Raw genomic sequence first — 13389 nt, forward strand, 5'->3', positions numbered from 1 at the left:
TAGGTCAGATGTAGGAGTGATGGGTAAAGGTTATAAAGGTAAGTCTAAAACTTCTTAATAATAACTTGAGTATTTTGATGGATTCTGAATCTCAGCAATATAGTCATTTTATTCTCCAGGGCAAATAACAATCCAATTGTGCCTTCTTATCCAGTGTAATTCATGCCTATTTCTTTCCATAGAGATGAGAAAGTACACAATGCACAATGTGAAGTACTTAGAGTCTTGTAGTGGGAGAGAGATAGGTACAGAAACAAGTATGATATCAATTAGAAAATGATTGAGTATATAAAAGAGTTCTAAAAGAGAAGGAAGAGATATTCAAAGTGGGAGGAATAGCTTATGAATGGGGGACTGAGGAAGGTACTATGGAAACAGTAGGACCTGAGTTCTGCCTTAAAAGCAAATGGTTTCAGATCAGTTTCGTATACTCCAATTCAACAGACATTTTATGAAGTGCCTCCTAGATGCCAAGCCTTGTACTAGTATCTAAAGATACAAAGATAAACATTAAAGGGTTTCCATTTTCAAAGAATTGCCATTGTTTCACAACATGTACAAAAGAAAGTCAATGTAAAAAAATATGACAGTAAAAAGTAACTTTAAAAAGGAAATAGTGCTAATAAGGAAAAACATCTGGGACGAACTCACGTAAGAAATGGTGCCCAATTTGCACCTTGAAGGAAGCTAAGTATATTACAAAGTGCAAGTGAAAGTCCACTTTATACACAAAGGGTGACTTATGTGAAGTAATGGAGGTCAAATGTGGATTGTTATACAAGGGAAATAGCTAGAGGGTAGTGTGTTGAAATGGAAAGTGCATGAAAGGGAAAAAATTGAAATAAGAGTGGGAAGTTAGGTGAGAACCAAATTATGTAGAGCTTTCATTGCCTGATTTTGATGAACAGATAGATGGTCCTAGCATGCAGCTGGCATTTACAAATGGAGAGAGGTAAGAGGAAGGAGGAATAATCCGGTTTATTTAAAGAAGAGCAGTATGAAATAAGGCTGGACTTTTGACTCCCAGCTCATGGTAGTGATGGCGCACCTTCTTTTGATCGTGCCAAATCCTGGTTCATCTGACCCTGGCAGCCACCCTGCAGCATGCAGGCAGAGCCTCCACTCTGGTTGCTGCCATGCCACCTAAGTTTGACCCTAATGAAATTAAAGTTGTGTTTTTAAGGTACAGTGCTGGTGAAGTTGGTGCCACATCAGCTCTAGCCCACAAAATTGGTCCCTTGGATTTGTCTCCCAAAAAAGTTAGCGATAACATCACCAAGACAACTAGTCACTGAAAAGGGTATCACAGTGAAACTTACCAATCAGAACAAATAGACACAGATAGAGATTGTACCTTCTGCCTCAACCTCGATCATCAAAGCCCTAAAGGAACCTATTCAGGACGGAAAGAAGCAGAAAAATGTTAAACACAGTGGAAATATCAGTCTTGATGAAATTGGCAACATCACTCTACCGATGAGGCACCATTCCTTGGCAAGAATCCTCTCTGGAACCATTAAAGAGACACTTGGAACAGCCCAGTCTATAGGCTGAAACGTTGATGGTAGACATCCTCATGATGTCATTGATGACATCAATAATAGTGCTGTGGAATGCCCAGCAAGTTAAAAGTTAAAAAGGAGACAATTGCAATAAATTAAGATTTGACAATAAACAAAAAAGAAATGAAATAAGACTAGAAAGGTCATAAAATTGGACTTCTGGCCAAAATGGTTAGTTGCTTGATTAGGAGGTAGACTGCCCAGCTTCCATTTGCCTACTCCAGCAAAACCCTGAAAATTTCACAGCAAACCAAATGATGATTAAAAACTCCAATGAAAAAAATATAGGAAGTGATTTTTCCTACACCAGAGATGCACAAAAAGCTCAACATGAAGTCTGAGAGCAATAGGAAAGGGGCCACCATCAGTGGTATAATGTAGCCTCCCAGTGACCAGAGAGAGATTTAGACTACAAGTCTTTGTTTCCAGACACCAAGAGTGAAGAACTCCTCAAAGAAAGCCAGTCAGAAAGTTTTAGTTTGAGGACCTTAAAAATCCCAGACAGCAGAAGTGGGCATTGACTAACTAGCAAGACCAAGTGACTCTGGTATCTCTGCACTCTGTCGTCCTGAGATACCAGAAAGGGCCCTTAAGATCCGGCTGTCAGAACCACAAAGATCCATGTTGCATAACCTTGGGAAGTAGAGTCAGGGAGATACAAAACAGGGCCAGCCATTGCACCCAAAAGCTCAGAAAGGGATGGAACATATCCCTAATACAAAGTTCTAATTCAAGAACTACAACTGGAGAGATGAGTAAATTAAAAAAAAATGAGAATTAGTATAAAAAACGTTTGCAAATTTAGAGGCCCACAATAAGTAGGGGCAAATAACTTCATTATAACTGCAAGTAGAGACTCAAAGGAAAAAGAAATTGATTTCCCATAATATTGGCATAAATATCTAGGAGAAATGAAGTGAGAAACAAAAAATGAAATAAAAACTCTGAAGAAAAGAATTGGAAGGAAAATAAATAACTTAGAAGAAAAAGTTCCTTAAATAATGGTCTCTGAAAAAAAAGAATAAACCAAGCAATAATTAACTGTTCCATGATACAACAAGATATATTAGAACAAAAATCAAGATGTTTCTAAAAAGAAAAAAATATGATACCTGATATAAAAAAATTCTGACTTGGACAACACATAAAGGAGAGGGAATTTGAGAATTATTGGACTCTCTTAGATATTAAAATCATTGAGATAGGACACAGCACTCATTCTTTGCACCTTGAAAACTATGATTTAAAAAACCTGTTTCAAGAAATCATAAATGGAAACTACCCACATCCATTAGAATCACTGACCCGCTCCTGAAAGGAACTCCAAAAGGAAACATCCCAAGCATGTCATTGTCAAAATTCAGATCTCTCACATCAAGGAAAAATAATGCTAACTATATCCAGAAAGAAGTGCTTAATGAACATATTTAAAATCACATAAAACATGTCAGCTTTTAATATAAATAAGAAGAGATCTTGGAATATAGTATTCTAAAAAGCAAAAAATACAGACTTTCAACCAAGAATAATTTTCTTTTAAAGGTGCTATAATCCTAGGGAATGAGAGAATAACTTAAAAGAATTAAGGACATTCAAGCATTTATGGTATAAAGTCCAGCTGTAAGTAGATTTTCTGAAATAGAAACACAAGAGCCCAGAGAAACTTTGAAAGATAGTTATATAAGCAATTTTAAGGAGCTATATGATGATGCAGTGCTAATATTCTAATAGTAGAGGAAGAAGCAAATCATCAACCCTTCAGAAAAACAAAGGTCCTAGGAACAGATTGGATGTATTCTGAGGGACTGAATTGAGGAACAAGAAGGGAGGATCAAACAGTACCATACATAGGAGAAAAATATTGGATGAAACTTGTTTCTTATAATTGGAATGCATGAGAAGTGTATATAAACGTGGAGGAGTACAGGAGCAGGTGTCAAATGAACTTCACAAAGGAGGTTGACACACACATACACAAAACAACAATAATAATTTAGTAGTGTTGCTGTTCAGTTGTTTCAATTGTATCTGACTGTGACCCCATTTGGGGTTTCCTAGCAAAGGTACTGAAGTGGTTTGCCTTTTTTCCCTTCTCCAACTCATTTTATAGATGAGGAAACTGAGGCAAAGAGAATTAAGTGACTTGCCCAGGATCACACAGCTAGTGTCTGTCCAGGTCTGACACTCTATTCATTGTATGACTAGCTGCCCCAATGTGTGTGTATGTGTGTGTGTGTGTGTGTGTGTGTGTGTGTGTTTGTAATGGAAAGAGAGTCAGAATTAAGGAGGATAATACCAGGGAGGGAATAACTTTGAACAAAACCAAGTTCCTGATTCTGAATGGGGGACTAAGAAGAGGAAAAAAGAAAAGTAGAATCTCAGTTTGCCTTTTAGACAAGCTGAACATAAGAACTTTATGAAGGCAATATAATATTATTGCACCATAGAAATGATAGAAGAAATTATTTTAGAGAATCCTGCATAGTCTGTACTGATTCAAAGTGAGGTGAGCAGAACCATGAGAACAATGTATATAACTGCAGCAATATATATATATACACACACACACATACATAGATCTATGTATATGTGTGCATATATATATGTATATACACACACATTATATATATATATATATATATAAACAGCTCTCAAAGACATAAGAACTTTGATCAATGCAATGACCACCCTTGTCTCCAGAGGAATGATGCGTATTATTCACCTCCTGACACAGAGGTGATGGACATTATCAGAGAGTAAGTAATGATACTGATACCAATTTCCTCATTTATAAAATTATTGTGGCTCAGTCACTTAATTGGATCCAACTCTTCATGACCCCATTTGGGATTTTCTTGGCAGAGATATTGAAATGGTTGCCATTGCCTTCTCCAGTACATTTTTACAGATGAGGAAGCTGAGGCAAACAGGGTTAAGTGACTTGCCCAGGGTTACATAGCTAGTAAGTGATTGAGGCCAGATTTGAACTCAGGAAGATGAGTGTTCCTGATTGCAAGCACAGGGCTCTATCCACTCTACCACCTAGCTGCCCTTGTTTATAAAATGGGTATAATATTTTTATACCACCTGATGCAAAGGGGTACTTACAATAAATGTTCTGCCTAAGTACAAGTTAGATATTGTATTAACAGTGAATTAACAGTGAAATGGCTATGAATTTGTAGTCAGGAGGTTTGGGTTTGAATCTGGGTTTGGATAAGAAAGGACTGTGTTGTAATGTCACTTCATCTCTCTGAGATTTGGTCTTCTTAACCATAACATGAAGAGAAAACCTTTGCTACCTACCTAAAGTGTTTTTTTAAGTGCATTATTGTTACTGAGCAAAGGATCAACAGAAGCCCTTAGCAATCAAAGCTAGATGACCAGCCAGGGACAAACTCATGGAGGGAATTAGCTTCACCATGGATCATTTTTAAGGTCAAAAATGTATTCGTTCCATAGGGTCTATAGGGTCAGCATCATAATGCAAGAAATATCACCACAAAAATGTGTGCAAATGGTCAGTTTGTAAGTATGGCACTTCTAAATTATATTTCTTCAATTCACCTCCATCCTAGTTCCCCCTTCTCTCAGCTCATGTCTGGATCTGTCAGCTTGCTGAATTCCCTATTCTTAGACTATGCATTAATGTGCATTATTCATGGTTATCAGGTTAGAGAACTGTGGTTGAGTGGTTTCTATTTTTACAATAATTAAAGGGTCTGTAGTGGGGAGGGATTGGTGGCTTATGTACACTGGAATAGCATCATCAGATGGGGATAAACAGCTAAAAGTTACAATAAATAAAGGTGTTATGCTCTCAGTCTGCAATGTTGAAGGATTTTTTTTAAAGAAGTTTGTGTTTCACAAGGACTAAATCAAACTCAGAAATCAAACTCATAAATGCCTCACTTTCCACCTTAACTCTTTTGGAAAAACTAGCCTCTTTTGAATTTGGTTAAGTCCACCAGTGAGCAGGCATTTTCTGAATGCTCACCATCACCCAGGGTTAGGGATGATGGAATGTGAGAGAGTAGGTAATAACAGCAACCAAAATAATAGCTCTTATAACCATACCAATGTATATATTACTTCATAGCTAACAAAATCTATTGATACAAGCTTGTGAGAGAGGTAGAGAAAGTGTAATTACATTTTGGGTAAGATTTCACGTCAATGAGGTGAAGTCATCTAGCTCAGATAGACCACATCCAAGGGCACACTGGAAGAACTTGCAGATGTCAAAGCAGAGTCATTATCAGGTGAGTGTTAAATCAATGAAGTATTCTGTGCCATCTGAATTAAATTACTGAAAAAAAAATCTCTGAGTTAAAAAACGACAAAGATCATTTAAAAGAACAGAAAAAAAAACCCCCAAGAATTCAAAGAAACCAAGGGAAAAGATGTAAAGGAAGGAGATACAGCAAAATCACACATTAAACTATATTATAAGGTGAGAAAATTGTTGAAGTGGAAAATGGACAATTTCAGTTATTTTAAATTAAAAATTTCTTATATAAATCAAACCAACGTAGCCAAGAATAGAAGGAATGCAAAAAAAGTGGGGGAAAGCTTTCATAGGCAATCACTCAGTTGGGATTGCTTGTGTTGGAATATTGCTGTGGAGTAAGAAATGATGAGCTGGTTGATTTTGAAAAATGAAAAGATTTGGACCTATAAAAGAAGATTCTGTCCACCTTCAGAGGAAGACATCACAAGTGGAAATATGCATCTTATTGTCTTACATATATGTGTATTTTTATAGATATTTATATGTATGCACAAATATATATATATGTATACACACACACATATATATGTGCATATATACATATACATATATACACATTTTTAATTGTAGCCTTTTTTAGAGTAGGGGAGAGGGAGTGGAAAAATAAAATTAAAAAGTGCACAACAGAAAACAAAAACAAACCTATAAGGAAAAAAAACAAGCTTTGAAAACATTGCATATTATTATTATATAGTTTTCTTGAAATGGAAATGTATTGTTTTATGTTAAATCCACTCATATTCTGTTGTATGCATGGCAGTTTTTTTTTCTTTTCTCATTTTACATTTAAGTTTAAAATTAATTTAAAATTTACCAAAAAAACCCAAAAACAATTAGGGCCTGGGAGGAGTTGAGGCCTAGAGAGGTGACCCAATGTCCTAGTCTATTATTATAATTCTTATTATTGTTGATATCTTCCTCATTATTATTCTGCTTATAATTACTTTATGTATTTAAAGTGAACAGTTTAGAGGCATAGAAGTATAAACTAATAGAATTCTAGAGCTTAAGGGTGGTGTCCAGACACTTAACAATGCTCATTGATTTAGAGTTGGAAGGAACCATAAAGGCTGTGAAATTAAGTCGAAATTCAAGTATATTATGATGAAAAGATTGGGTCCCTGAGAGGTTGGATCTTATCCAGTGCCAAATGGCTAGTAAATTGAAGAGCCAGGATTTAAACCTATGTTGTCTGATTCCAGATACACTGTTCTGTCCACTATGCCATCCTGCCTCCTGGGAAGAAAAATAATTTGTCTTTTGCTTGATGGTGAGGGGTCATAATTATGAACATCAGATATGGTGCTGTAATTCAACAATGTCAAAAGTCAGTAGTTATTAAAAATTATAAAGTACATCCTAAGTTCTAAGTTCTATGTGCTGAATTATGGGGATACAAATTAGGAAAAGAAAAAAAAGTCCCTTCCTTCAAGTAGCTTATAATCTAAGTGGTGGGGGGTGGGGAGAGAATACACAAAAAAGAAGCAGAAGAGGGGATGGGATATATGGAGCTCCAGAGGATCCAAAGCATGGAGAGTGTCTGATGATAAATGAAGGTCACTGGTAAAGTCTGAGCCTTTTATATAAGGAAATCTCGAGAGTTCATTGCTCTACTCCCCAGCCCTCCATAGGAGAGAGGTGACTAAGGGTAATAAAGAAGCCTGAAGTATCTAAGCTGAATAGATATCTAAGATCATGAGCTTATCCTGGGGAAGACCAAGCCAAACAGAGGAGCTGAGAGTAAATGGATGCTCTGAGGGGCTATAAGCTTTATAGGTCATTTGCTCTCATACTGAATTATCCTAGACAGTTATACACTCTGAGCTGTTCTGTCTACCATTAGAAATTTTTCTATTTTTACACTTGCTGTTGCATCAGATTGTCAGTTCTCACCTTCTGGTTGCTATTTGTGTGCCTGCCTCTAGCAGTTTTCTTTGAGCCCCAATCTTGCTTCTCATCTCTTTTTCCCCCCTGGAACCTAAATTATGAAGCATATATGTAAAAAACGTTTGTGAAATTGATGAGATTAGACCCCTATTCTGAAAGCCTGAGGGTTCTCCTATGAGTAAAGTACTGAAATTTTAAATATAAGATTTTGAGTATTCCTTTGTCTCTTCTTTGTAAATACATTAGGTTATATTCTAGTTTTTTGCTATGTCCTAGATAATTGGAGTCACATGCCTGCTTCAATAACCCAGATGAGTGAAGTATAACTATAATGTTATGGTATTCATGGAACACATCATTCCAAACAAAGTTGCAGCACTTTAAATAATAATTACAAAATAATTATGTAGCACTTTGTGGTCTATAGTTAGTGACTGTAGCAATAAGTCATCATTGCATAGCACATTATGCTATCCAGTTATTGCCTTACAACAAATATGGTAGGTAGTTATTGCAAGTATTAATTCTTTTTTCATTAATAAATTTTACAAATGAAGAAATCAAGACTTATAAAAGTGAAAGCATTTGTCCAGGCTCACAAGGATAGATTAATACCCCAACTTGAAGACAGGTTTTCTGACTCTCATTTCATCATGTTACCAACTCATTGTGATAATCAGCATTACATGCCAAAGTAGTACTGTATTTTGAATGAAGATGAGGTCATACTGAGAAAGTACTTTCAAAATAACAATAATAATATTTTTCAAATCACTCCCAGGCCTATAGTTATTCCACTGAATCTTGCTGCTTCTTCATAATCACTTGAGATAGTTCAGGCACTGAGAGTGGGGAGTGGAAAAACTTGGGAGTGTGCTATAAATAGTGATTAGATGAGATATTTCTGATATAATAATGAAACATCAAATATCTGTGTCATTTTGGCTTATCCTGGGGAATGCAATTTTCATATTAGCAGGAATACATCTTGTAAAATGTCTGGATTCAATGATAACTTGAAAATTGAAATTTTGCTGTCTGCATTTTGGATGAATTGTATAGGCCAGTCTACTACTCTTCACATATAAAAAGGAATTCTTTTGAAAATGGCCTTTGAAGTTGTTCCTTACTTTATTACTAGGTAGTCCTTTGATCAGTTTCTTTGATTACATAACAGTTATTATCTAGGCTATATATTAATCTCAACAGAACGCTGTGGAAGCCACCTACAACAAGTGAAGGGAATGGTGCAGGTTCATCAGAAGCATGATTCTGGGCTGTCTTCTTGGTCAGTTTGCCAGGTGATGATGATGATGATGATGGTGACGAAGATGGAACTTAAAAAAAACTTACTAAACAAACATGTATTCATTCAAAGCATAGCCCAGGTGCTACTTCTTCTAATGTCTTCCTGATTTCCCTTCTCTTTTTCTCTTGCTGTCTTTCACTTGAATTATATTTTACACTGACTTGCTTGTGCATAAACTAGATTCTCCCAGTGGAATATAATGTCCTACCTAGTATAGGGATTCTTAACCTTTTGTATGTCCTGGATCCCTTTGACAGTCTAATGAAGCCCATGAACCCCATGTAAGAGTAATTTTAAAAAGTAGCTGAAGGAAATGATAAATTTCAATTAGAGTTAGTGAAAATAGATACGTATTCTTTTTTCCATCCAAGTTCATGGAGCCCCTGAACTCTATCTGCAAACTGCCAGTGGGACTACAACTCTAGGTTAGGAACCTGTGTCTCTAAGGACAGGGACTATTTCCTTTTTTTTTTTTTTTAACTTGTATCCCAGCACCTTGGACAGTGCCTAGCCCATACTAGATACTTAATAAACATGTATTAAGTTGAATTGAATTTGATTGTTGGAAAGGCAGCCTGGTTTGTAGATTTGATGTCAAAATGGCAATGCCTAAAACTGATAAAGAGTGAGACCTGTCCCTTAACTTTTTTGACCATCAGTTTTCCCAGCTGTCAAAATGGGGATAGTAATGCTTACACGAAGTCAGGGGTGGGGAATGTGTGGCCTCCAGGCCACATGTGAGCCTTCTAGGTCCTTGGGTACAGCCTTTTGATTTAGTCCAAGTATTATAGAACAAATCTTTTTATTAAGGGAATTTGTTCTGTGAAGTTTGGATTTAGTCAAAGGACCTCACCTGAGGACCTAAAAGATCACATGTGGCCTCCAGGTAGCAGGTTCCCTACCCCTGCTGTAGCTACTTCAAAAAACTATTGCAAAAAAAAGCATTTTCCAAATTACAAAATACTTTAAAGTATAAGTTCCTTTTTTTGTATCAGAGTAATAGTTGATATTTATACCAGGATTTAAGTTTTGAAAAGAATTTACATAGACTGACTGAGTCATTTGATTTTCACAATCCTGTGAGGTAACTACTTAGTACAGGACCTAATGAGCTAGGTGAAGCAATGAATAAAGCTTTGGAGTCATCAAGACCTGAGTTCAAACCCAGCCTCAGATACTTATTAGCTTTGTGACTCTGGACAAATCACTTAACTTCTAGTTGTTGAGTCATTTTCAGTTGTGTCCAACTCTTTGTGACCCCATTTGGTATTTTCTTGGCAAAGACACTGGAGTAGTCTGCCATTTCCTTCTCCAGCTCATTTTACAATTGAGGAAACTAAGGCAGAGTTAAGTCACTTGCCCAGAGTCATACAGCTAGTAAGTGTCTGAGAACAGATTTGAACTTAGAAATATGAATCTTCCTGACTCCAGGTCCAGTGCTCTATCTGCTGTGCCACCTATCTACCCCAGCCTCTCATTCCTCTTAGTAAATCCATAAAGGCATAGATTTCAGACAAAATGCTAAGCTGCATTTTCAGAGGGAGTTTCTTCTTCCTGCAATTCCCTATATTAATGAAATCACAAGAGAAGTCCCTATCCTACTATGTGTTAGGTGCTGAAATTACCTGGACAAAATAGCAACAATAGTTTACATGTCTGTAGCACTTCTATAGTGTTAGGCATTATACTAAGCTCTTTATAATTATTATATTTTTTGATCATTACAACAACCGTGAGAAGTAAGTGCTATTATTATCCCCATTTTACAATTGAAAAGACTGAGCAAACAGGTTAAGTGATGGGTCCAGGGTCACACAGATAGTCAGTGTCGGAGGTCACATTTGAACAGGCCTAACACTCTATCTACTGCATCCCTTAGCTACCTCCTTTCATCCCAAATCAACAGACTCCATTTTACAGATGAGAAAAATAAGGCATTGAGAAATCAAGTGCCCAAGATCACATACCTAATTAGTAACTGAGGTGGGATTTGAACACAGGTCTTCTTGACTTCACATCCAATGATTTAACTACTACTCTATTATGAATAATTAATTTTTCCTTTTCTGGGCTGGTTTACTTATTCATAAAATTTATTCATATAGTTGTAGAATGTCCAGCCAGAACAATTATTAGAGACTATTTATATAAGAATTTCTTAATTTTTCTGTCCTGTCCCTTTTGGTAGTCTGGTGAAGCCTATAGACCACTTCTCAGAGTAGTTTTCAAATAATTGAAGGATATACTAAATTCCAGATAGAAATAAAGGAAATAAAAGATCTAATTTCCCCCTCAATCCAAGTTTATAGACTCCCCTGAAAGCTGTCCACAGACCACTGGTCAGGAACTCCTGATCTAAACCAAGTCCTTCATTTTTACAACCGAGGAAACTGGGGCTCAGAAAAGAGAGATGACTAGTGCAGGGTCAAACAAGTAGTAAGAAGCCTAACTACTTGCTACCATATAGGGCTTGAAATTTCTTGAACCTATGGAGTTATCCATAGATAGAATAGATGCTTACGAAGCTTAGAAATCAACGAGTTTAAATCCTCATTTTATATTGGTAAGAAAACAGACCCAGAGATGATCACAGCAAAGTGTGCTTCAGGTGCAATCTCCTACACAAAGCTCTTCCAGATCGCCCTCTGACCTATCCTTTCTTTCCCTCACAGAATTACTCAGTATTATTTGGCTTTAAATACTTCAAGAACATACTGTATCCCTACCCAGAGATTATAATCTCCTTGAGGGAAGGGTCAGTTTCCTTCTTACCTTTGTTTCCTAAAGCACTCAGCATAGTACCTTGCACAGAGTAGATGCTTACTCTATTTTTTGTTGAATTTATTTGTAGACTTGCCCAAGGCCTCATTCAAATAATAAATTTCAGAGCTGGGATTCTAACCTGGGTTTCTGACTCAGAATTCAGATATCTTTCCAGTGTATGCTTCAAAGGTCCTTTCTACCTTAAAATGTTTATCTTCCTGTGATTGCAGTGGTTGGCCATGTCAGGATGAGGGCAGTTGGTAACTGGTAAGTTAAATGTGGTAGAGAAAATGAAAGAAAGAAAGAAAGCCCTCCACTAAAAATCAAAGGCTTTTGTGCTACAGGAGAGAAAGGAACCCAACAAGTGGGCACTTGCCTGAGTTATCATGCGGAAACAAGAAGAAGCCCAACAAGTGGGCACTTGCCTGAGTTGTCATGTGAAAATAAGAAGAAGCCAGAGAGATTAGGGGAGGCATGGTTTAATGTGGGCCTCTGAGTGGGGCTGTAAAATGATTTGGGGGGTCAGTCCCCCAGTAAAAAGATCCCATATTAGCCTAAATCAAAAATCCTTGTGAGGGAAACAATGTCATTTGAGGTCATGGTTGTTTTCTTCTTAAAGTTCTCCTTTGTGAACTTGGTAGTGCCTTCAAGAGCCTTAAATGTGGGAACCAAGGCTGGCAGGCCTGGCATTTAAACTCAGGAAAGGTGCAGAGGAAGTATTCATTTTGTGGATTTACTTAATGCTTCAAATGGGTGTTTGCCATTGCTAACAAGGTAAATAAAAGATTTAAGCCTCCAGCACCATCTCATCTCTCTGCCCCACCCTAAATTCTGGGCAAGGCAGAATAAAAGCTGACTGCTAGAGGTTTTAGAGGGTTTTAGCCTACAGGCATTTGAATCCACAGTTCAGGAGGAAGAAAGCCTTGCGGAGGAAATCTTCCTATTGTTCAAAACACCAGCATCTGAATTGTATAGACAGTCTTTCCTTATTCCTGGTGTCAGATTTTGATCAAAAATAGGTGATAATGAAAGACTTTCACATGACGTGCAGTACATTTGCCTCAGATATTTGACTGTGCGCAAATCAGTTCACCTTTCTGAGCCTTAGTTTACCTATCTGTAAGATAGGGAACATCGTGCCTCCAGTACATGTTTTGCTGTGCATATCAAATAAAGTAACCTATGTAAAATATTTCATAAATCTTCAAGAGTTGAATCAGTATAATCTCTTATAATTCTTCAGATTCTCACCTCTTTGTAGTTAAAGTAAATATCCAGATACATATCCCTAACTGGATTTCCTCTTTTTTTTCTTCCAATTAGAAGTAATTAATGGCACAGGGGAAGACCTGAGCTTAAATTCAGCCTCAGCTGTGTGAATCTGGACAAGTCACTTAACCTCTGTTTACCTCAGTTTCTTCAGCTATAAAATAGGAATAATAAAAATACCTTCTTTGCAGGGCTGTTGTCGGGCTCATATTTAGATATTTGTAAAAAGCACAGCGACTGGCAAGTGGTAATCACTCTATAAATTATTATTTCCTTTCTCCAATCCCTCTTTTATGTCTTGTCTAAGT

The 13389-nt window shown here is 36.8% G+C and overlaps 1 protein-coding gene and 1 pseudogene across 1 annotated transcript in view; both read left to right on the top strand.

Moving 5' to 3' along the window:
• COL22A1 (collagen type XXII alpha 1 chain) overlaps positions 1-13389 on the top strand; it is a 627027-nt gene that overhangs the window by 267075 nt on the left and 346563 nt on the right. The gene's annotated exons all lie outside the window — the stretch shown is intronic.
• LOC140498200 (large ribosomal subunit protein uL11-like) lies at positions 1137-1629 on the top strand (annotated as a pseudogene).

Source organism: Notamacropus eugenii, chromosome 4, assembly GCF_028372415.1.
Source record: "Notamacropus eugenii isolate mMacEug1 chromosome 4, mMacEug1.pri_v2, whole genome shotgun sequence".
In the NCBI taxonomy this organism is placed as follows: domain Eukaryota; kingdom Metazoa; phylum Chordata; class Mammalia; order Diprotodontia; family Macropodidae; genus Notamacropus; species Notamacropus eugenii.